The sequence below is a fragment of the Rhinoderma darwinii genome, chromosome 1 (genome assembly GCF_050947455.1).
Source record: "Rhinoderma darwinii isolate aRhiDar2 chromosome 1, aRhiDar2.hap1, whole genome shotgun sequence".
NCBI classification, from domain to species: domain Eukaryota; kingdom Metazoa; phylum Chordata; class Amphibia; order Anura; family Rhinodermatidae; genus Rhinoderma; species Rhinoderma darwinii.
Genome location: NC_134687.1, coordinates 604,210,680 through 604,235,386, shown reverse-complemented (window position 1 = coordinate 604,235,386; position 24,707 = coordinate 604,210,680). Strand labels below are relative to the sequence as shown.

The 24,707-nt window shown below is 45.1% G+C and overlaps 1 protein-coding gene across 2 annotated transcripts in view; it reads left to right on the top strand.

Annotated features, from left to right (window-relative positions):
* Positions 1–4,457: 4,457 nt before the first annotated feature.
* The window catches only part of SMAD2 (SMAD family member 2), a 68,252-nt gene continuing 48,002 nt past the window's right edge, over positions 4,458–24,707 (top strand). For both annotated transcript variants that reach the window (XM_075840862.1, XM_075840855.1), the window contains exon 1: positions 4,458–4,848. The gene's annotated coding sequence lies outside the window, so the exon portion shown is untranslated. The remainder of the gene's footprint in view (positions 4,849–24,707) is intronic.

The following is a 24,707-nucleotide window of genomic DNA, read 5'->3' as shown; positions in this document are numbered from 1 at the left end:
TAAAAGTGTGTCACCCACAGATATGCCCATAACAGTGTTATCCACAGATGTCCCCATAACAGTGCGCCAGCCACAGATACACCCGTAAGGCCCTGTTTACACAGTTTATTGCCACGGTATTTGCCCCGGAAACCGTGGCAAAAAACGGCCGATATTGACTCCCATTGATTTCAATGGGAGGTGGAGGCGTTTTTTTTTACCGCAAGCAGGAAAAAGGCTCGCGTGAAAAAAAAGCAGCATGCCCTATCTTGAGGTGTTTTCTGCCTCAAAAACCCCATTGAAATCAATGGGAGGCGGTTTTTTGCCGCGTTTTTTGGGCAAAAAACGCTCGTGGTTATTCCATCTTTCTGTTGAAGAGATAGCTAAAAAAAAAAAAACTCAGTGTGAACAAATCTTAAGGCTGGGTTCACACTGAGTTTTTTGCATGAGGAAAATCTGCCTCAAAATTCAGTTTGGAATTTTGAGGCAGATTTTCCTCTGCCTGCATGCCGATTTTCGCTGCGTTTTTAGCCCGTGACCATTGAGCGCCGCGGGCATAAAACGCAGCGAAATCCTCTTTCTCTGCCTCCCATTGATCTCAATGGGAGGTCAGAGGCGTAAACGCCCGAAGATAGGGAATGTCCCTTCTTTTTCCCGCAAGCCGTTTTTTCCGCTTCTGAAATCAATGGGAGGAATTTTCGGCCGTTTTTTGGGGCGTTTTGCTGCGCGGTTTCTGCATAAAAAAAACTCAGTGTGAACTCCCCCTAAGGCCTCATGCACACGACCGTATTTTTTCCCACCCGTAAATACTGGGGTAAATACGGGTCTGGTGTCACACGTATTCGACCCGTTTTGCACCAGTATTTACGGACCCGTGCCCGTAAATATGGGTCCGGTGTCACCCGTATTCCACCCGTATTTACGGGCACGTTTTTGGCGGCAAAATAGCACTGCACTAATCGGCAGCCCCTTCTCTCTATCAGTGCAGGATAGAGAGAAGGGACAGCCCTTTCTGTAATAAAAGTTAAAGAAATTCATACTTACCCGGCCGTTGTCTTGGTGACGCGTCCCTCTCTTCACATCCAGCCCGACATCCCTGGATGACGCGGCAGTCCATGTGACCGCTGCAGCCTGTGATTGACCTGTGATTGGCTGCAGCGGTCACATGGACTGAAACGTTATCCAGGGATGGCCAGGACGTCGGGCCGGATGTCGAGAGGGAAGCGTCACCAAGGCAACGGCCGGGAGACCGGACTGGAGGAAGCAGGAAGTTCTCGGTAAGTATGAACGTCTTTTATTTTTATTTTTTACAGGTTGCTCTTTATTCTGATCGGTAGTCACTGTCCAGGGTGCTGAAAGAGTTACTGCCGATCAGTTAACTCTTTCAGCTCCCTGGACAGTGACTATTTACTGACGTCGCTTAGCAACGCTGCCGTAATGACGGGCGCACACACGTAGTCACCCGTAATTACGGGAGCTCCATAGACTTCTATGGACTGTAAGAAAGCGGGAAGGTGCCCGTGGCCAATAGAAGTCTATGAGCCCGTTATTACGGGTCGTAATTACGACCCGTAATAACGGGAGTTTTTACGGTCGTGTGCATGAGGCCTAACAGTGTTATCCACAGATGTCCCCATAACGGTATGTTCACACACAGAGTCAAAAACATCTCAAAATACGGAGCTGTTTTCAAGAGAAAACAGCTCCTGATTTTCAGACATTTTTTAAGCCACTCGCGATTTTCGCTGCGTTTTTTACGGCCGTTTTTGGAGCTTTTTTCACTAGAGTCTATGGAAAAAGGCTCCAAAAAGTGTCCTGCACTTCTTTTTCTCTGCCGTTTTTTTACACGTAAAAAAACGCCACGAAAAACACTCCGTCGGAACAGAACTCCGTTTTCCCATTGAAAGCAATGGGCAGATGTTTGGAGGCATTCTGCTTCCGATTTTTCGGCCGTTTTACGGGCGTTTACGGCCTGAAAAACGGCCGAAAGTAGGCCGTGTGAACATACCCTAACAGTGCGTCAGCCACAGATGTCCCCATAAGGCTATGTTCACACGTGCGTGACAGATTTACGAGGGTAAATCTGGTCGTGTGCGTTGCGTTTTGCATCAGCGAGCTTTGTCAGTGGCATGTGTTTGTCACGTGTTTTTCACGCACTTGCAAGCACTTTTTTTTTCTTCAATGTAATCGATGCATAAAACACGTACAGCACACGGTTGTGCGTCCGTGCTTTTCACAAACCCATTGACTTCAATGGGCAGCTAGGTGCGTGTAACTGCTCCAATATAAGACATGCAGTGAGTTTCACGCAACGGACATTCACTGCGTGAAATCTCACGAATGTCTGAATAGCCCAATTGAAATCATTGGGGCCGACGGACGAGAATCACGCTCCTCTGAATGAGCCCAGTGTCAGCCACAGATGTCCCCGTAACAGTGCATCACCAACAGATGTCCCCGTAACAGTGCGTCATCCACAGATGCCCCCATAACAGTGCGTCATCCACAGATGCCCCCATAACAGTGCGTCACCCACAGATGTCCCCGTAACAGTGCGTCACCCACAGATGTCCCCGTAACAGTGCGTCACCCACAGATGTCCCCGTAACAGTGCGTCACCCACAGATGTCCCCGTAACAGTGCGTCACCCACAGATGTCCCCGTAACAGTGCGTCACCCACAGATGTCCCCGTAACAGTGCGTCACCCACAGATGTCCCCGTAACAGTGCGTCACCCACAGATGTCCCCGTAACAGTGCGTCACCCACAGATGTCCCCCATAACAGTGCGTCACCCACAGATGTCCCCCATAACAGTGCGTCACCCACAGATGTCCCCGTAACAGTGCGTCACCCACAGATGTCTCCGTAACAGTGCGTCACCCACAGATGTCCCCGTAACAGTGCGTCACCCACAGATGTCCCCGTAACAGTGCGTCACCCACAGATGTCCCCGTAACAGTGCGTCATCCACAGATGTCCCCAACAGATGTCCCCGTAACAGTGCGTCACCCACAGATGTCCCCGTAACAGTGCGTCACCCACAGATGTCCCCGTAACAGTGCGTCACCCACAGATGTCCCCGTAACAGTGCGTCACCCACAGATGTCCCCGTAACAGTGCGTCACCCACAGATGTCCCCGTAACAGTGCGTCACCCACAGATGTCCCCGTAACAGTGCGTCACCCACAGATGTCCCCGTAACAGTGCGTCACCCACAGATGTCCCCGTAACAGTGCGTCACCCACAGATGTCCCCCATAACAGTGCGTCACCCACAGATGTCCCCCATAACAGTGCGTCACCCACAGATGTCCCCGTAACAGTGCGTCACCCACAGATGTCCCCGTAACAGTGCGTCACCCACAGATGTCCCCCATAACAGTGCGTCACCCACAGATGTCCCCCATAACAGTGCGTCACCCACAGATGTCCCCGTAACAGTGCGTCACCCACAGATGTCTCCGTAACAGTGCGTCACCCACAGATGTCCCCGTAACAGTGCGTCATCCACAGATGTCCCCGTAACAGTGCGTCATCCACAGATGTCTCCGTAACAGTGCGTCACCCACAGATGTCTCCGTAACAGTGCGTCATCCACAGATGTCCCCGTCACAGTGCGTCACCCACAGATGTCCCCGTAACAGTGCGTCACCCACAGATGTCCCCGTAACAGTGCGTCACCCACAGATGTCCCCGTAACAGTGCGTCACCCACAGATGTCCCCGTAACAGTGCGTCACCCACAGATGTCTCCGTAACAGTGCGTCATCCACAGATGTCCCCGTAACAGTGCGTCACCCACAGATGTCCCCGTAACAGTGCGTCACCCACAGATGTCCCCGTAACAGTGCGTCACCCACAGATGTCCCCATAACAGTGCGTCACCCACAGACATCCTCATTATCAGCCGCAAGATACAAAATTCCCTATTTCCAACAACCGGGATGCAAACCCCTTGAAGCTGGAAAGGGAGCCCCCCTGTGGCCGGTCAGTGTGACTGATAATAACTAGCAATAAGCACATGCATCTTACGCCTCTCCACACTTAGGTACCTGACTACACATGCGCACAAGTCTCCTTATCTACCGGTCAATCAAAATCGCATCCCATTTCGTCAACGCAAGCACGCCGCAATCCAAGGTACGTCATCAGGGGAGGCGGAGTATTCTCTTGATTGACATCCCTTTGAAATGTCACTTTTATTGTTTCCCATCGCCTAAAACACGCCTCCTAGGAGGCGTGGCTTACCCAAACCCTCTACCATGAAAAAAAAGCTTTGACGTAAAAGTTGGACAAGAAAGGGGGCGGAGCAGCGATGACTGACAGTCCAGCCGATCAATAACTTTTCCAGGTGCTTTTCTATGCGCCAATGTAATAATGCAGTTGAGGCAGTGGGGCGGGGACGTAAAGACTGACAGTCCAGCCGGCCAATAATGAATTCGGATGCTTTTCTGTGCACCAATGGCGTTGAGCCTTTGAGGCGGCGGGCGGTGCTGCGGGCCGTGGCGAGGTTGAGGTTGGCCGGTTGCGTGCGCGGCTTTGAGGAGATTTTTTTGCGGGAGAATAATAACAATATTAATAATAAATATTATAATAATATCAGCAAAGGGAACGGGGGTCGGACGGCGTCGGGGCGCCGCTCAGCGGGCTCTTCCCCTCCCTCCATTTTGAATAGGGGTCGTCGTTGCGTATTCCCAGCCCCCCCTTCTCCACCTTAACCGGCCGTCTAGGCCTCTCGCCGGGCTGAAGATCCCGCCTAGACCACGGCCTTCAGGGGGGGTGACGGGAGCCTTATTCAAGCCTCACCTCACACCGGATCCCCCGGCCTGAGAGACAGCGCGACCTCCTGTGCCCAGCCCCCTCCTCCAGGTAAATACTCTCCTGAACCTGACTGCCTGAGGTATTCTCTCACAACTTTTAGAGTGCTAGCTCTTCAGTCTATTGTACGATGGTATCTTGCCTGGTATAGAGCTGAGAAGTGTCAAGAATCCCCCACCTCAGCACTGTTTACATTCCTGCAGCTCCCCTCCCCCACCTCTAGAGTGCAAGCTCTTCAGTCTAGACCTAAATATGCTCACCCTAGTGTTGTATTCTGAGGTTAGAATGCAAGCTCTTCAGTCTCGATCTGGATTCCCCATCTTATTTACCTTATAATAGATTGCAAGCTCTTCAGCTTAGACCTTAAGTACCCCCCCCCCCCCCCTAGTTTTCTATTATATTGGTAAAGCTGTAAGTAAGCTGCCAGGCTCCTGTCCTCTCTACATTGTTATAGTTATATCGCCACGTGCCCACTAATATAAAAAGTTTCGTAACTTTGTATACACTTTTGTTTTACTTACTGATCCTGATATACAGCCTGTATTAGGCTATGTTCACACAGAGTTTTTTTGATGAGTTTTTTTGACGCGGAAACCGCGCCAAAAAACTTGTCAAAAACGGCCCGAAAATAACTCATTGATTTCAATTGGAGGCGGAGGCGTCTTTTCCCCAGGAGCGGTAAAACCGCCTCGCAGGAAAAAGAAGCGACATGCCCTATCTTCGGGCGTTTACACCTCTGACCTCCCATTGACTTCAATGGGAGGCAGAGAAAGAGTATTTTGCGGCGTTTTATGCCTGCGGAGCTCAATGGCCTCGGGTGAAAAACGCAGCGAAAATCGGCGTGCAGGGAGAGGAAAATCTGCCTCAAACTTCCAAAAGGAATTTTGAGGCAGAAATTCCGCCGGCAAAAAACTGTGAACATAGGCTTATATACTCCGGAGCTGCGCTCACTATTCTGCTGGTGGAGTCACTGTGTACATACATTACATTACTTATCTTGTACTGATCCTGAGTTACCTCCTCTATTATACTCCAGAGCTGCACTCACTATTCTACTGGTGGAGTCACTGTGTACATACATTACATTACTTATCTTGTACTGATCCTGGGTTACATCCTGTATTATACTCCAGAGCTGCACTCACTATTCAGCACTACTTTTGATGAACCGTCATTTTACACGCCGTCTTTTGACAGCGACGCGTAAATTAAAGGCTCGTGGGAACAGAACATCGTAAAACCCATTGAAAGCAATGGGCAGATGTTTGTAGGCGTATTAGGGGCGTTTTTTTCAGGCGTAATTCGATGTGTAAAATGCCCGATTTACGTCTGAAAATAGGCCGTGTGAACATGCCCTTATACTCCAGTGCTGCACTCGCTATTCTGCTGGTGGAGTCACTGTGTACATACATTACTTATCTGGTACTGATCCGGAGTTGCATCCTGTATTATACTCCAGAGCTGCACTCCCTATTCTGCTGGTGGTCGCTGTGTACATACATTATTTATCTTGTACTGATCCTGAGTTACATCCTGTATTATACTCCAGAGCTGCACTCACTATTCTGCTGGTGGACTCACTGTGTACATACATTACATTACTTATCTTGTACTGATCCTGAGTTACATCCTGTATTATACTCCAGAGCTGCACTCACTATTCTGCTGGTGGAGTCACTGTGTACATACATTACATTACTTATCTTGTACTGATCCTGAGTTACATCCTGTATTATACTCCAGAGCTGCACTCATTATTTTGCTAGTGGTCGCTGTGTACATACATTACTTATCCTGTACTGATTCTGAGTTACATCCTTTATAACACTCCTGAAAAAGATGTTTACAATGACCTCCACCTCTTCTATATCACCCTGTCAGCAGTTTTGAGGCCTCAGTTCTGCTGAAAGGTTTTCTTTTAAAACTGTCTCTTATAAGATTAGAGTGCAAGTTCCTCAGCCAAGTGTATTGTCTTGCTGAATAGAGCTGAGGATGTAGCATAGATGTGATTGGATTCTGTTGTTTATCCACTGGTTAGATTGTTTGCCTTTTAGTCTAGTTGTGAATACGAATACTATGTGTAGATACATTTTTCCCCTAAGGCCCCATGCACACGACCGCGAAAAACCTCAGTTTTTGCGGTCCGCAAAAACGGACCCATTCACTTCCATTGAGCACGGACGCCTTTCCGTATCGCTACGGATGGGTGTCCGTGCCGTAGAAATGTTTAGAAAATGATGGAACATGTCCGTTCTTTTGCATTTTGCGGGCCGTGCTCCCATACTTTGTATGGGAGCACGGCCCGAAAATGCGGGTGGCAGTCGGCGGCCGGCCGTGCCCGCAACTGCGGGCCGTGATTGCGGGCATGGCCGTGTGCATGGGGCCTTAGGCCCCATGCACACCACAGTATTCTTCATCAGTAATTACGGACAGTAAATACTGACAGTAATTATGGACCCATTCATTTCTATTGGCCACGGACACCTTACGGTATTTGTACTGATGGGTGTCCGTGCTGAAGAAATGATAGAACCCGTCCTATTCTTGTCAGTAATTGCGGCAAGGACTCTCCATAGAAGTCTATGGGAGCTTCCATAATACGGACGGCAACTGATGTGCATCCGTAAACCGTCCGTATATACGCAAGCATTGCTATGCGACATGTTGATGCCATCAGTTGCAACCTCCCTCTTTTTGTAAGGATCAGTATATATACGGATGAAATACTGATCCGTATTTCGGGATAGATGAAAATACTGTTGTGTGCATTGGGCCTAACATTTACATTCTGAATCTGTGAAGGGGGGCACTATCTATTGTGTGTGAACTCACGTAAGCGCTCATTCAGACGAGCGTGAATCACATCCGTGTGACGGCCGTTAAAACAACAGCTGTCACGCGGACTCGTGTATTTCAATGGGGCCGGTCACACGTCCGTTGTTTCAACGGAGCGTGTGAAGAAAATAGGACATGTCCTACTTTAGTTCATGTCACGCATCCCTCCATGGACTCTAGTCTATACGGGATCCGTGACAACGCGTCCCGCACGGATGCACCTCGGACGTGAAAAACTGCAGTTTTTAATGTTCGAAGTTGCCGACACTCTTCTGAATGTGGATGTTACCTATCTAGTCCCTATCAAGAGATAAGCAGCTATAGTGGGTATCTGGTTGCTGCTAATATCCATCTATAGAAATTACATGACTGAATAAGTCATTCTAATGAGGAAGTTGAGAAGTTGAGGTAGATGAAAGTTCGACTGATATCTATATATGTCTAAGGGCTTATTCAGACGAACATATAATATGTCCGTGACACGCGCGTGATTTTCACGCGCCTCGCACGGACCTATGTTAGTGAATGGGGTCGTTCAGACAGTCCGTGATTTTCACGCAGCGTGTGTCCGCTGCGTAAAACTCGCGACATGTCCTATATTTGTGCGTTTTTCGCACATCATGCACCCGTTGAAGTCAATGGGTGCGTGTATATCACGCGCACCACACGGAGGCACTTCCGTGGGACGCGCGTGATTCACGCAACAGCAGTAAAAACTATGAATGAAAATAGGAAAGCACCACGTGCTACAAACATACAGTGTCATAATGATGGCGGCTGCCCTAAAATCACGCAGCCACGCATCATACGCTGCTGACACACGGAGCTGTTATGCACCTTTTGCGAGCGCAAAACGCTCTTCTCTCTAAGGCCTTGTTCACACTGCACATTTGCTTCATATTTTGCATGCTTTTTTTAAAGCCAAAACCAGAATTGGATTCAGGAGTGCAGATCTTTAGGGCCTTACTATATTATAGGTCTTCTGTTTAGGTTCCGTTTCTAGTTTTGGCTTGAAAAATACTTGCAAAATCTGTAGTGAATCTGCAGTGTGTGAACAAGCTCTAAACTTGTCTTGCTTGGCTGTTTCCGTATCTCCCATAGAACATAAAGCAGAGAGCCACTCGGTCACCTCCATTCATTCTTCACTCGGGTGCTGCATCCGCCTCACCAGGCAGACGGGTTAGAATACCCTCGTTATTGATGTAACTGCGGCTACCAGATCTATGGGACGTTTGTCATATACCATTGAAATGACATAAATGTCTAAGATGGGTATACACCTTTAAGCTGACTGCAGACATTTTAGTCAACTGATCCTGCTGGTGTCGATGGGAACCCTTAACCCCTTCCCTCTTTAGCCACTTTTGACCTTCCTGACCTAGCCTCATTTTTCAAATCTGACATGTCACTTTATGTGGTAATAACTCCGGAATGCTTTCACCTATCCAAGCGATTCTGAGATTGTTTTCTCGTGACACATTGCACTTTAAGTTACTGGCAAAATTTGCTCGATATGTTCAGTATTTGATTGTGAAAAACACCAAAATTTAGCGAAAAATTGCAAAAATTAACATTTTTCTCAATTTAAATGTATCTGCTTGTAAGACGGGCAGTTATACCACACAAAATTGTTGCTAATTAACATCACCCATATGTCTACTTTAGATTGGCATCGTTTTTTGAACATCCTTTTATTTTTCTATGACCTCACAAGGCTTAGAACTTTAGCAGCAATTTCTCTCATTTTCAAGAAAATTTCAAAAGGCTATTTTTACAGGGGCCAGTTCAGTTGTGAAGTGGTTTTGAGGGCCTTATATATTAGAAACCCCCAAAAAGTCACCCCATTTTAAAAACTTCACCCCTCAAAGTATTCAAAACAACATTTAGAAAATGTCTTAACCCTTTACACATGTCACAGGAATTAAAGCAAAGTAGAGGTGAAATTTACAAATTTCATATTTTTTTGCAGAAATAAATTTTTAGTACAATTTTTTTTATAACACAGAAGTTTTTACCAGAGAAATGCAACTCAATATTTGTTGCCCAGTTTCTGCAGTTTTAGGAAATATCCCACATGTGGCCGTAGCGTGCTACTGGACTGAAGCACCGGCCTCAGAAGCAAAGGAGCACCTAGTGGATTTTGGGGCCTTATTTTTGTTAGAATATATTTTAGGCACCATGTCAGGTTTGAAGGGCTCTTGCGGTGCCAAAACAGTCAAAATCCCCCAAAAGTGACCCCATTTGGGAAACGACACACTTCAAGGAAATTATCTAGGGGTACAGTGAGCATTTTGACCGCACAGGTTTTTTACAGAAATTATTGGAAGTAGGCCGTGAAAATTAAAATCAACATTTCTTCAAAGAAAATGTAGGTTTAGCTAATTTTTTCTCATTTCCACAAGGACTGAAGGAGAAAAAGCACCGTAAAATTTGTAAACCAATCTCTCCCGAGTAAAACAGTACCCCACATGTGGTAATCAACGGTTGTTTGGAGACACGGCGTGGCTGAGTAGGGAAAGAGCGCTATTTGGCTTTTGGAGCTCAAGTTTAGCAGGAATGGTTTGCGGAGGCCATGTCACATTTACGAAGTCCCTGAGGAGACAAAACAGTGGAAACCCCCCACAAGTGACCCCATTTTGGAGACTACACCCATTGAGGAAATTATCTAGCGGTATAGTGAGCGATTTGACCCCACAGGTTTTTGGCAGAAATTATTGGAAATAGGCCCTGAAAATGACAATCTAAATTTTTTCAAAGAAAATGTAGGTTTAGCTTATTTTTACTCCTTTCCACAAGGACTGAAGGAGAAAAAGCACCACAAAATTTGTAAAGCAATTTCTCCCGAGTAAAACAATGCCCCACATGTGGTAATAAACGGCTGTTTGGAGACACGGCTTGGCTTAGTAGGGAAAGAGCGCTATTTGGCTTTTTGAGATCACATTGAGCAGGAATGGTTTGCGGCGGCCATGTCACATTTGCAAAGCCCCTGAGGGGAAAAAACAATGAAAACGCCCAAAAAGTGACACCATTTAGGAAACTACACCTCTTGAGGAATTCATCTAGGGGCGTAGTGAGCATTTTGACCCCACAGATGTTTCATAGAATTTATTAGAATTGGGCAGTGAAATAAAAACAATCCTTTTTCTTCAATAAGACGTAGCTTTAGCGCAAATTTTTTCATTTTCGCAACAAATAAAGGAAAAAAAAGAACCCAACATTTGTAAAGCAATTTCTACCGAGTACGGCAATACCCCATATGTGGTCATAAACTGCTGTTTGGGCACACGGCAGGGCTCAGAAGGGAAGGACCGCCATTTGGAGTGCAGATGTTGCTGGATTGGTTTCTGGGCGCCTGTGGGCCCAAAACAGTGGAAACCCCCCAGAAGTGAACCAATTTTGGAAACTACACCCCTCAATGCATTTACCTAGGGGTGTAGTGAGCATGTTAACCCTGCAGGTGTTTTGTAGAAATTAGTGTGAACTCGATGTTGCAGAGTGAAAATGGGATTTTTTTCCATAGATATGCCAATATGTGGTGCCCAGCTTGTGCCACCATAACAAGACAGCCCTCTAATTATTATGCTGGGTTTCCTGGTTTTAGAATCACCCTACATGTGGCCCTAATCTCTTGCCTGGACAGTCGACCAGGCTCAGGAGTGAAAGCGTACCATGTAAAATTGAGGCCTAATTTGGCGATTTACAAAGTATTGGTTCACAACTGCAGAGGCTCTGATGTGAAATAATAAAAATAAACCCCTGGGAAGTGACCCCATTATGGAAACTGCACCCCTCAAGGCATTTATTAAGGGGTGTAGTGAGCATTTTCACCCCACAGGTCTTTTCCATAAATGAATGCGCTGTGGATGGTGCAAATTAAAAATTTATATTTTTCCCTAGATATGCCATTCAGTGGCAAATATGTCATGCCCAGCTTATGCCACTGGAGACACACACCCCAAAAATTGCTAAAAGGGTTCTCCCGGGTATGACGGTGCCATATATGTGGAAGGAAACTGCTGTTTGGGGACGCTGTAGGGTTCAGATGGGAGGAAATGCCATTTGGCTTTTGGAGCGTGGATTTTGCTTGGTAGTAGTTTTGTTTGGAGTCTTACTGGTGTTTCCGTTTATAATGTAGGGCATATGTAAGCCGGGCGGAGTATATAAGGGGCATAGTCAGGTGGTATAATAACGGGGTAAAAAAAAAACAATAAAATACTCCATAGATGTGTGTTACGCTGTGACACAATAATTTCTGCACAGGCCGGTGTCGCACTGATATATGGCGTCCTTTATTATGCCCCTTTGGTCCACACTCCGCGCCTTTGTAGTTTGGGGAATTTTGCTAGAAAGTATTAGCCTGGTATAATACGGGCACCGTCGCTTCCAGCGGATATGTTTGGGCCCTCCCTTTCCTGGTTCCCTAATTTTAGGTCCTTGATAAATCGCCTCTTCAAACAGAAGAAATGTTCCCCTCGGGCACAACTGCATATTTTTTTTATTTCCTGACTTATTGGAGCCATAACTGATTTTATTTTTCATAGACGTAGCGGTATGAGGGCTGGTTTGTTGCGGGACGAGCTGTAGTTATTATTACCATTTTGGGGTACATGCAACTTTTTGTTCACCTTTTATCCTATTTTTTTGGGATGCCAGGTAAACAAAAAAAACGCAATTCTGGCACAGCTTTTTTCGTTTTTTTTTATACAGCGTTCACCATGCGTTATAAATTACATGTTAACTTTATTCTGCGGGTCAGTACGATTCCGGCGATACCTAATTTATAGCACTTTTTCATGTTTTACAACTTTTTGCCCAATAAAATTACTTTTGTAAAAAGAATGTATTTTTTCTGTCGCCATATTGTGAGAACCATAACTTTTTAATATTTTTATAGACGGAGGTCTATGAGGGCTTGTTTTTTGCGGGACGAGCTATAGTTTTTATAGGTGCCATTTTTGGATACGTGCGACTTTTTGATCACTTTTTATTGTAATATTTGTAGGGCAAAGTGACCAAAAAACAGAAACTCTGGTAACGTTTTTTACGATTTTTTTTTTACGCTGTTCACCGCGTGCAATAAATAATACAATATTTTGATACCTCCGGTCGTTACGGTCGTGGCGATACCAAATACATATGGTTTATTATTATTTTTCAATAATAAAGGACTTGATAAGAGTAAAAGGGGGATTGTGTTTTATTTGATTACTTGAAACTTTTACTGTTTTCAAACTTTTATTTTTTGCACTTTTTTTTACACTTTTCTTCAAGTCCCACTAGGGGACTTGAAGGTCCAACGGTCAGATTTTTTTTTTTCTAATACATTGCACTACCTATGTAGTGCAATGTATTAGATCTGTCAGTCATTCACTGACAGCAAGCCGATTAGGCTTCGCCTCCCGGCGGGGCCTAAATCGGCTTCCGTAATGGCAGAGCAGGAGACCATTGTGTCTCCTGTTGCCATAACAGCAGTCGCCAGTCCCGATTGTCTGTCAGGGCTGGCGATCTGCTAGTAACCGCTACGATGTAGCAATCGCTTTCGATTGCTGCATCGAAGGGGTTAATGGCGGGGATCGAAGCTAATTTCGGTCCCCGCCGTTACAGCCGGATGTCAGCTGTAAGATACAGCTGAGATCCGGTAATGATGGCACCGGCTCAGCTTCTGAGCCGGTCCCAAACATTCGGCGTACATGTACGGCAAGATGCGGGAAGTCAATGCTTTCCATGACGTACATGTACGGCAAATGTCGGGAAGGGGTTAACAATCTAATGTCTCTAGTGCTTGGCAAGCAGCCCCCAAAACTTCTGCCATCAGTGAAACAAGGGTCAGAAAGGCTGCATTTTTACCTGTTCTGTTATACGATTTCACCTGACATAAGCGGCACAAGATGAGTCTAGAAGCCCCTTATCTGTCCTAATCTACTGAAATGAGATTCCTGTCTCATGTCCATGACAAGCTGTAATCTCGCCTCTACTACATTGCAGTCTAGAGCTGTATCTTATTGCTCCTCTGATCAAATCTAGTACTGTCGAGATCTGGGTGCTGTCAGTAGATAAAACTGTCCAGAGGCTGAAAACCTGTTCAGACTCAGGGTATTCCTAGCCCGCACCTATCTCTAGAATGGGGCCCCCTGACCCTCGTACCCTCTGCTGAGCTCCGACCACTGAGTTACGAGGTGACAAGGTTTTCTGGGAAACAGCCGATCAGGTTTTGCTACTTTGTTTCCAGAACTCCCATAAAAGTTAATGGAAGTCACGGAAATAGCACAGCAAGCTGCGCAGTTTACGGAACTTGCAAGCTACGCAGACAGCGTGGCTTTTTGTGCTACGCTGTTGCCGGTACTCCCATTCACTTCTATGTGAGTCCTGAAAACAGTGTAACAAAACGAGCTCAGATGTTTCTGTAAACCCAACCCCCCTTGTAACTCAGTTGCCGGAGCCCAATTGCAAAAGGTCGGATGGGCATCAGTGGACCCCGTGCTATAGATCAGTTCAGGTCCCAGAGGTGGGACCCGCGTTTATCGGACACTTAGACGTGATTCACGCTTGTGTGAATGGGGCCTGTGTGCTGTGCGTTGAAACAACGCACAGCACACGGTCCCTGCATGTCCTATATTGGTGCGTTATCACGCACCTACACGCCCATTGAAGTCATTGGGTGCATGAAAACCACGCACACACGCGCGCGCGCGCGCGCTAATCACGCACCGCACGTGCGCGCATCAATTCAGTTGAAAATAATAACAAAAAATGTGCTTTGCGAGTGCGTGAATAACGCATGCCCCTCGCAAAGCACACTGATGCAAAGCGCAAAACACGTGGACCCGATTCACGTGCGTGAGTCGGATATTCTCGTGTGAATGAGGCCATATTGATAGCTTGTGGATATGTCAAGAGAAGGCAATACCTTTTTAATACTGCTCACAGCTGAGGGTTTGCTACAAGTCTATCAAGTCTAGGCAATCCTTTGTGAGTTTAACAGCCTGGAAGTTTTACCTGCACTGATACAGAGTTACAGAGCATTGTCTATACTGAGAATAATTGTAGCAAACCCTCAGCTCTGTCTGAGTATGGTTACTGGATTCACTATCCGAAAGCAGAGATCTTGAAAATGGTGAGGTATTAAGAATATTGGAAAGTTGCAGAATATTTTATTTTACCGTGATTTTGTAAACCCTTTAATTTACCTTTTTCCAGTTTTCTATTACACGACTAGATTGAAAGCTCTTCAGTCTTGGAACCATTCCTTGTGTGTCGATCGTAGGACACTTTCTAGCTATAATTTAAATTTTCTCCTTTACATTCTTCCCATCTGAAGCGTTTATGGCATATCCACAAGAGGGGTCCCACCTCTGCGCGACCGCCACCCATTTGGAAAACGCAGGGCACTTGGCTCTTTCCATTATTCCCATAGACTTCGATAGAGCGAACTGCTTGTAAGCGCTGGTATCTCTACCTTGGAATACATGCAGCCGGCTTAACCTTTAGGGTATGTTCACACAGGGCACATATGCTGCTTAAAAGCAAACATTGTATCCTCCCTGGGTGGCGCAGGGAATTTCGGCCAAAAAAAACACATTAAATTGTGGTGCAGTTTTCGGCTGGAATGTCGACTGCGGAAAAAAACACGTAAAGAAAAAAAGTTTCATGGTTCCCTGTAGCCATGGTGACGTTCCTCTGCCATCCTGCAGCCAGACCTCCTGGGATAATGTTTCATCCCATGTGAATGCTGCAGCCTGTGATTGGGTGTCGCAGACACAAGGGATGAGATGTCATCCCGGGGGCCGGCTGGGATGTAGAAGCACAGAATTCTGGGTAACTATATAATATTGTTGCAAGTTTAGCGGGGGATCACGCAACCTGTGGATGAGATATGGATCATACTGCTGGTTTTCCCGTAAACGAAATTTGTTGTGGAACATGTGCAGTATTTGCGCTACATGTGAACCTAGCCTTACATTGGTAAATGTGTCAGGGAGCCTGAGCCGGGTCCCATCAGACGCTAATGGCATAAATGCATCATATGGGAATACCCTTCTAATCTTTTCCCTCAGGTTTTATGCCTATTTAGGCCCTGTTCACACGTTCAGGATTCTATCAGGATATATATATTCATTCGTATCTGGGAATGTTTACCAGCGTGGCGCATTTAGGATGGCGGCTGGCTGCATAGAGGACGCTACAGCAGAGAATAGTTACCACATTCTGCAGTGTTGGCCTGGAGATGATCCGTGCCTCATTATACCCCATGATTTACAGAGATCTGGCTTGCTGTTTGACTACGGATATGATGAACCCTGTACGTATGAGCCCCTGTAAACTCTACGGTCAGCACGGTCCATGTACGTTTCACATGAATTTCTGTGGCAATGACCGCAGTTCATGTTACATGCAGAGAATATGGCTGGCTGTGATCTATATTGTAATATCCTGCAAAATAATAGCGTATAAAAACCAACCCCTACTTGTTAGACCAAATTGCAAGCTCTTCGGTCTTGATTTTCTTGGTGTTCTGCATACATTGAGGATGTCTCGACCCAATTTTCTTCCATTTCTAACTACAAAGGTCCAATTGCCAGTCTAGATTGCAAATGTGCCTTACTTCTATTTGCAGATCTAATCATATACACTCATCCGCTGTATTATGTGCGTTTCTACCTAACAAATTGGGGTGTCTTCATTATTCATTTGATTGCAAGCTCCTGAGCTTAGAATTTAATTTGACTGCTATGTTTAACCCCTTAACGCACCAGGACGCACCGGTACGTCCTGCATTGAAGTGCTTTAAGGCACAGGGACGTACCGGTGCGTCCTGGCTAAAAACTGTCACCCTGTCAAAGGACAAGGTGACAGAACTGTGCCGTCAACTGTTTATGACAGTTGACCGGCACAGTAAGACGGCAGGGGACCATTCACAGCGGTCCCCTGCCGTCGATCGCTGTGATTGGTCAGTAAAAGCAGACTGACCAATCACAGCTCTATGACGTGTGTATGTGATGACGCTGAGCCAGCGTTATCACCGCCGGGAAATCACTGTCCGACGCCCCTCTGCAACGGCCAGGACTGGAGCTAGGCTCCGATCCGGCCGATTAACCCCTTCGATGCATCGATCAACGTGATCGATGCATCGAAGTGGCTTGTAGCCTGTCGGCAACCATGATGGTTGCCACGGGCGCGGGTGTCAGCTGTTTGTCACAGGTGACATTGTGCCCTAACGGCCAGGACCGGAGCAAGGCTCCGATCCGGCCGATTAACCCCTTAGATGCAGCTATCGCTGCATCTAAGTGATTAGATCGTACCCTATGGTTGCTAATAACAACCATCGGCACCCGCGAGTGTTCCGATGGTTGCTATGGCAACCATAGCCTAACAATCGCTTCCTAGTACGGTAGCATATTAGGCCCCGCCGGGAGGCGAAGCCTAATAGGCTTGCTGTCAGTGAATAGCTGACAGCTCTAATACACTGCACTATGTAGGTAGTGCAGTGTATTAGAATAGCGATCAGGGCTTCATGCCTTCAAGTTCCCTAGTGGGACAAAAAAAAAGTTAAAACAAGTTAATAAAAATGTTGTAAAAAAGTAAAAAAAAATAAGTTTCATGTTAAAAAACACTAACAGCCTTTTTTCCTATAATAAGTCTTTTATTATAGGAAAAACCAAAAAACATAAAAAAAGTACACATATGTGGTATCCCCGCGTCCGTAACGACCCCAACTATAAAAATATCACGCTATTTTACCCGTACGGTGAACACCGTAAATTTTTTTAATATAAAACTATTCCAGAATCGCTGTTTGTTAGTCGCTACCCCTCGCAAAACAGAATAAAAAAAGGGATCTAAAAGTTGCAAGTACCCCAAAATTATACCATTAAAAAACGCAGCCCGTCCCGCAGCTTTTTTGACAGAAAAATAAAAAAGTTATGGCTCTCAGAATCTGGTGACGCCAAAAATAAATGATTTGAAACAAAAGTGATTTTATTGTGCAGACGCTGCAAAACATAAGAAAAACTATATACATCTGGTATCACCGTAATCGTACCGACCCGCAGAATAAAGTAAAACTGTCATTCATAGCACATGACGAACGCCGTAAAGAAATAAATAATAAAAAACATCAGAATTGCAGGTTTTAGGTCACCTGGCTTGCCGAAAAAATTAAATACAAAGTGATCAAAAAATCGCATGTACCCCAAAATGGTACCAATGAAATCTACAGATTGTACCGCAACAAATAAGCCCTCACACAGCTCCAGTGGAGAAAAAATAAAGACGTTTTGGCTCTCAGAATAGGGCGATGCAAAATGTGCAAAGTGTCCAAAAGCGGATAAGATCGGGCGCCATTTATCAGTGCGACACCGGCCACATATCTGCGGATTATTATTTATTTACCCCATTATTATACTCTCTTATTATACCCTGATGTACCCCGCACAGATTACATATGCCCCCACATTATAAACTGAAATACCAGAAAAACCCCAAACAAAACAACTAGCGAGCAAAATCCACGCTCCAAAAGCCAAATGGTGCGCCCTGCAGCGTGCCCAAGCAGCAGTGTACGTCCACATATATGGCATCGCCATACCCGGGAGAACCCGCTTAACAGTTTGAGGTATTTGTCTTCAGTGGCACGAACTGGGCACAAAATATTGTGCACTAAAATGGCACATACCTGTGGAAATTTGCAATTTTCACTTTGCACCATCCACTGAGCATTCATTTCTAATAGAAAAAAAAACCTGTGTGGTCAAAATGCCTTGAGGGGTGCAGTTTCCAAAATGGGGGTCACTACTTGGGGGATTGTTTTACTATTTGACCTCAGAGCCCTGCCATTGTGGGCTAATGCTGCGAAAATCACCAAAATAGGTCTCACATGCGCCTGTCACTCCTAAGCTCTGTCATATGTCCAGGCAAAGGATAAATGCCTTGAGGGGTGTAGTTTACAAAATGGGGTCACTTCTCATGGTTTTACACTCTACTCTGGTACCTAAGGGAGCTCTGCAAATGCGACATGGCGCCCCTACACCAGTCCAGCAAAATCTGCGCTCTAAAAGCCACATGGCACTCCTTCCATTTTGAGCTCTGCCATGTGCCCAAACAGCAGTTTAGGGCCACACATGGGTTATTGCCGTACTCGGGAGAAATTGGGTAACAAATGATGTGTTGTTTTTTCTCCTATTACCCCTTGTGTGAAAAAAAATTGGGTGCAAAACTACATATTTTTGGGAAAAAAAAGAATTTTTCATTTTTACTGCCTCATTCTAATACAATCTATGAAACACCTGTGGGATCAAAATGCTCAGTACACCCCTAGATTACCCTGAGTGGTAAAGTTTCCAAAATGGAGTCACTTCTCAGGGGTTTCTACAGTACGGGTACCTCAGGGGCTCTGCAAATGCGACATGGCGCCCAAAAAACAATCAACCAAAATCTACATGCCAAGTAGCACTCCTACCATTCTGAGCCCTGCGGTGTATCCAAGCAGCAGTTTATGACCACATATGAGGTATTGCCGTACTCGGGAGAAATTGCTTTACAATTGTTGGGGCGCTTTTTCTCCTTTATTCCTTGTGAAAATGAAAACAATTCAACATTTTAGTGGAAAGAATGTCGATTTTTCATTTTCACTTCATAATTCCAATAATTCAGCAAAAAAACTGTGGGGTCAAAATGCTCACTATACCGCTAGATAAATTCCACGAGGGGTATAGTTTCCCAAATGGGGTCACTTTTGCCGGGTTTGCACTATTTTGACCCCTCAGTGGCTTTGCAAATGTGACATGGGGCCGCAAACCATTCCAGCAAAACTTGAGCTCCAAAAGTCAAATGGCGCTCCGTCCTTTCTAACTTCCGCCATGTGTCCAAACAGCAGTTTATTACCACATATGGGGTATTGCTGTACTCAGAAGAGTTTGCTTTACAAATATTGGGGTGTTTTTTTCTCCTTTATCTGTTGTAAAAATTAAAAAATCTGAGCTAAAACGACATTTTATTAGAAAAAATATAGATTTTCAATTTTACGGCATAATTCCCATGAATTCAGCAAAAACCGTGTAGGGTCAAAATGTACACTATACCCCTAGAAAAATTCATTGAGGGGTGTAGTTTCCAAAATGGGGTCACTTTTGGGGAGTTTCCACTGTTTTGGTCCCTCCAGGGCTTTGCAAACACGACATGGCACCGAAAACCAATGCAGCAAAATCTGCGCTCCAAAATCCAAATGGCCCTCGTTCCCTTCTGAGCCCTGCCGTGGGTCCAAACAGCAGTTTATTACCACATATGGAGTATTGCCGTAATCGGGAGACATTGCTTTACAAATGTTGGGGTGCTTTTTCTCCTTTATTCCTTGTAAAAACTAAAACATCGTATGTTTTTTCAGAAAAAAAGTAGATTTTCATTTTCACAGACCAGTTCCAATAAATTTAGCAAAAAACCTGTGGGCTAAAAATGCTAACTATACCTCTTGAAAAATTCCTTGAGGGGTGTAGTTTCCAAAATGGGGTCACTTTTGAGGGGTTTCCACTATTTTGGCACACAAGACCTCTTCAAACCTGACATGGTGCCTAAAATATATTCTAATAAAATAGAGGCCCCAAAATCCCCTGGGTGCTCCTTTGCTTCTAAGGCCGGTGTTTCAGTCCATTACCACACTAGGGCCACATGTGGGATATTTAAAAAAATTGCAGAATCTGGGCAATAAATATTGAGTTGCATTTCTCTGGTAAAACCAGACACGGCTGTGTCTGTGCACTGCCAGAAGCTGGGCGTTCTGAAGAGAAGTGGATGATACTTCTCATCAGAAAGCCCAGCTAGTAAAAGTAGTAAAAACGCCCCGATGTACGCACATAATACACGCCCACTTGGACTTTTACTTTAAACACGCCCAGTTGGACTTTTGCAAGCCTCATTTGCATAAATACAAAAATGGTCATAACTTGGCCAAAAATGCTTGTTTTTTAAAAATAAAAACGTTACTGTAATCTACATTGCAGCGCCGATCTGCTGCAATAGCAGATAGGGGTTGCAAAATCTGGTGACAGAGCCTCTTTAAAATAATTTCTGAATGTGGTTTTGAATACTTTGAGGGGTGCAGTTTTTAAAATGGGGTGTTTTATAGGGGGTTTCTAATATATAAGGCCCTCAAAGCCACTTCAGAACTGAACTGGTCCCTGAAAAAATTGCCTTTTGAAATTTTCTTGAAAATGCGAGAAATTGCAGCTAAAGTTCTAAGCCTTGTGATGTCCTAGAAAAATAAAAGCACGTTCAAAAAACGTAGCAAACATAAAGTAGACATATGGGGGATGTTAACTAGTAACTATTTTGTGTGGTATTACTATCGGTTTTACAAGCAGATACATTACAATTTAGAAAAATGCAGATTTTTGCAAATTTTTTGCAAATTTTCTCTAAATTTTGGTGTTTTTTACAAATAAATATTGAATTTAACGACGAAATTTTTTCAGTATCCTAAAGTACAACAATCTCAGAATCGCTTGGATAGGCAAAAGCATTCTGGAGTTATTACCACATAAAGTGACACATGTCAGATTTGCCAAAACAGGCTCAGTCCTTAAGGGGTTAAATTTAAAAATACGTATCTGTTCTAATCATTAAAAGGAAAGTCCACGTAAAAATGGTCATGAGACCAGTCAGGTCTCATCCGGAGGTCCATTACCTTGGTCCCTCAGCATTTTCTCAAACCTTGGAGCATTGTTGCCCCTTTATTCTGGTAATTGTTGCTGTCCCAGCTCACAGAGGTCACTATTATTGACTTCTTATAATCATTGTTACCTTTCAGAAGATTGTTTACACCTCTATTTCCCCTTCTAAATGCTGCTGGATTGCCCACGCTTCACTATTGGAGTGTACTGCATACAGGACGTGCATTGCTGGATCTATAGCGGAGATTGCAGCTCCCCCCTCCCCCAGTAGTGTTTACATTCCTGTATCTGCCTTCCCCCAGATTCTGAGCCAGGGGGACTTATTGGCAGTAAATGATCTAGTCTCAATCAATGTGTCTGTACTAGACGTTCCCCTAGTAAACCTGGAGATCTGCTGCTTGAAAAATTGATAGAAGCCTGAGCGTGGCCACAACAGCCATGCCATGTGTATCCGTGCAGGCTGGGTACGTGGCTTCTATTCCAGGCCATTGTGTGTGTAATAGTAATGGATGCAGGCAGGTCTGTGGATGAAATCATTACTGTTCAGGAGAATCTGTTTGTGGTTTTCTGCTATATAGGATAAAACATCCGTATCTGGATCATGTCTGTGGCGCACGCTTCAGTAGGAGGCCTCGTGTGGTCTGAGGTTGTGAAATGTCGCTGTTGCGTTTGCATGTGTTTTTTTAGTTCCTATGGACATTAATGATGTAGTTATTAGTCATTTTTGCTCTACACGTGCCCATTCTACCTCTCCTAATACTTGTTTTACCTTTTTCTTGTCAGTGCAATGTTTTTTTTTACGTCATTGTTTTTAAAGGCTTTTGATCCAAGGAGAGACATTGACGGCATATCGCTAATCCATAAAATATCCAGTCCAGCAGCACCAGAAATAGAACATTTTTAGTGTGTACACCTTGCAGCCCATATAACGGGCCTTTTTTTTAATGTATACCCCTAGGTGTGACCCCCTTCTGCTTGCTGGGAAAGTTCTGTACCACTACGTGTCCTGACATCTCTGCTCGGCTCTCTCCGTCCGCCTCATTATAGCCTGACTATGTTGCCTTTGGAAAAGGGCATTTGACATTTCCCTAGTTCGGCTACCGCTTTGTTCTCGTGGCAAGGGTCACAGCTGTTGAACCCCCACTGTTCCGACATTGATGGCATATCCTAGCGACATGCCATCAATGTTCGCACTGAGACAACCCCTTCAAACTATTTCTGCGGTATTCTTAACCCCTCCAGCATTTGGGCTTACTATTACGTCAGGGTTTCGGTGTTCTTCCCTCAATAGGATGTAATGGTACTTCCGGCGGATGGTACCGGCGGAGGAGCTGTGCCTGTGCCATCAGCAGTGGGCGCCGTCGGTAATATGCAGCCGACATCCTAGCGCTGTGTATCCTCTTAGATGCAGCGGTCAATGGCGACCTTGCTGTCGGTGGCTACAGAAGAAGGGGGTTCCCTCTGACACCCATCCGGTGCCCAGCGACATAATTGCAAGAAGCCGATAGTTTGCCATGGCAGCTGGGAGCCTGACAAATGCCCATAGGCCTGCCGTGGCTATATGCCTGTTGGCCTAATACTGAGTATACCAAAGCATAATCGCAATTAAACTATCGCATTGTTTAGACCTCCAGTGGAACTAAAATAAAAAACGTATAAGAGAAAAAATACATGCGAAAACCACGCTCTAATATGGCTATATTGACCAGAAAAAAATAAAGTTATGGCTCTAGGAGTGCGGCAAAGTTAAAAATATTTTTTTTTACCCCGGGGTGCTTTTATTGTACAAAAATTTGTAAAACATAAGAAAATTGTAGGTTTTCGCTTGTATCACCATTGATTTTAATGGTGACGGATCCAGTGCGAATGGTTTCTGTTTGTCACCGTTGTTTGAGTTCCCTCAATGAATAGCGCAGTCGACTACGGTATTGATTCTGTCAAAACGACGGAAACCTTACACAACGGTGACAAATGAAAACCATTTCCACCGGATCCGTCACCATTGAAATCAATGGAGATGCAAACGGAAACCTATGGTTTCAGTTTGCATTCCGCTCATGGGATCTGTCAGAGCTTTCTGTCAGGGGAGTCCCAACGCAAATGTGAACGAAGCCTTACACGTTATTTATGCCAAACCATGAGTGGCATAATTTAAAAACGAAAAACAATTGCGGAAATTGCTGTTTTTTTTCCCTCAGTTCCCTCCCCAAAAAGTTTGTAAATGTTGATTAATATGGTATATAAACCCCAAAACGGTGCCATTGAAAAATACTCCTCTTCCTGCAAAAAAAACCTGCTTTTCCAGGTGCATGTGTTAAACAGACCGTAAACGAGATGTGAACAGGGCCTTATACTCCAGAGGACATTTGCAATTCTGCAATCTTCAGAGCTGAAATCTCGCAGCATTCCCTGCTGGTTCAGTGTCTGGAGAGTTGCTCTGGTCTCTCACATTTTGAGAATGTAAGATTGTGAACAGTTCTCCTTAACTATGGGAGCTCAGCTAAGCTTCCCGATATCCAACGTATAGCGGCGGCTGGGAGGGGGAAGTATGGAGCAATCTCTCAGCCTGAACCCATTCCATAAGTTGAAAGTGTTGGCTGAATGTTACAGCCGTCACTTTACTGCAGCGAGCAGGATCCCGCTAGTTTAACCTCTTGTATGCCGCGGTCAATAGTTATTGCGGCATCTGAGCCGCTAGAAATAAATAGTGCTGTAAAAAAATACAACTTGTCCTGCAAAAATCAAGCCCCCTTATGGCTACGTCGACAGAAAAATAACGTCGTGGTTTTGGAAGGTGGGTGAGTAACTGAAATATGGCTGCGGCAGGAAGGGCTTAAGGATGTGTCCAATGACATGCTTGTTGATGGTTTTAAGTGACAATCGGCAGAATAGGGAGTGCAGCTCTGGGACGCACTGTGGATTTTGCGTGGTGGGTCCCGCCTCAAAATCCACTGCGCAATTATTCCTGCCATCAGGAAGATTCCTCCCATTGACTTCAATGTGAGGTTCACGCTGAATCCGCCCGAAGATCGAGCAAGACGCTTCATTTTCCTGCCAGCTGAAGTAATCCGCTAGCAGGAAAAAGAAACGTCCGACGCCTATTGAATTGAATGTTCTGCCGCAATAATTCTGCGGTGTGAACAGGGCCTTAGGGTGGATTGACATGCGGACGATTTTGTTGCAGTAATTTCTGTGACTGTTAATAAGTTCCATTCATCTGTATTGGGTTGTTTCTGCAGCAGGCACAAAATCTGCCCCAAAAACCGCAGCGTGTGCAGGAGACCCTACCGGCTGGAACTCCTTATTAGTACAAGATATGTAATGTATTTACTAAGTGAATCCATGTTTTATGAAGATATATATTTTTTGTGTAAACTGTAAAATGATGAACATGCACGACCTTTTACACAATGG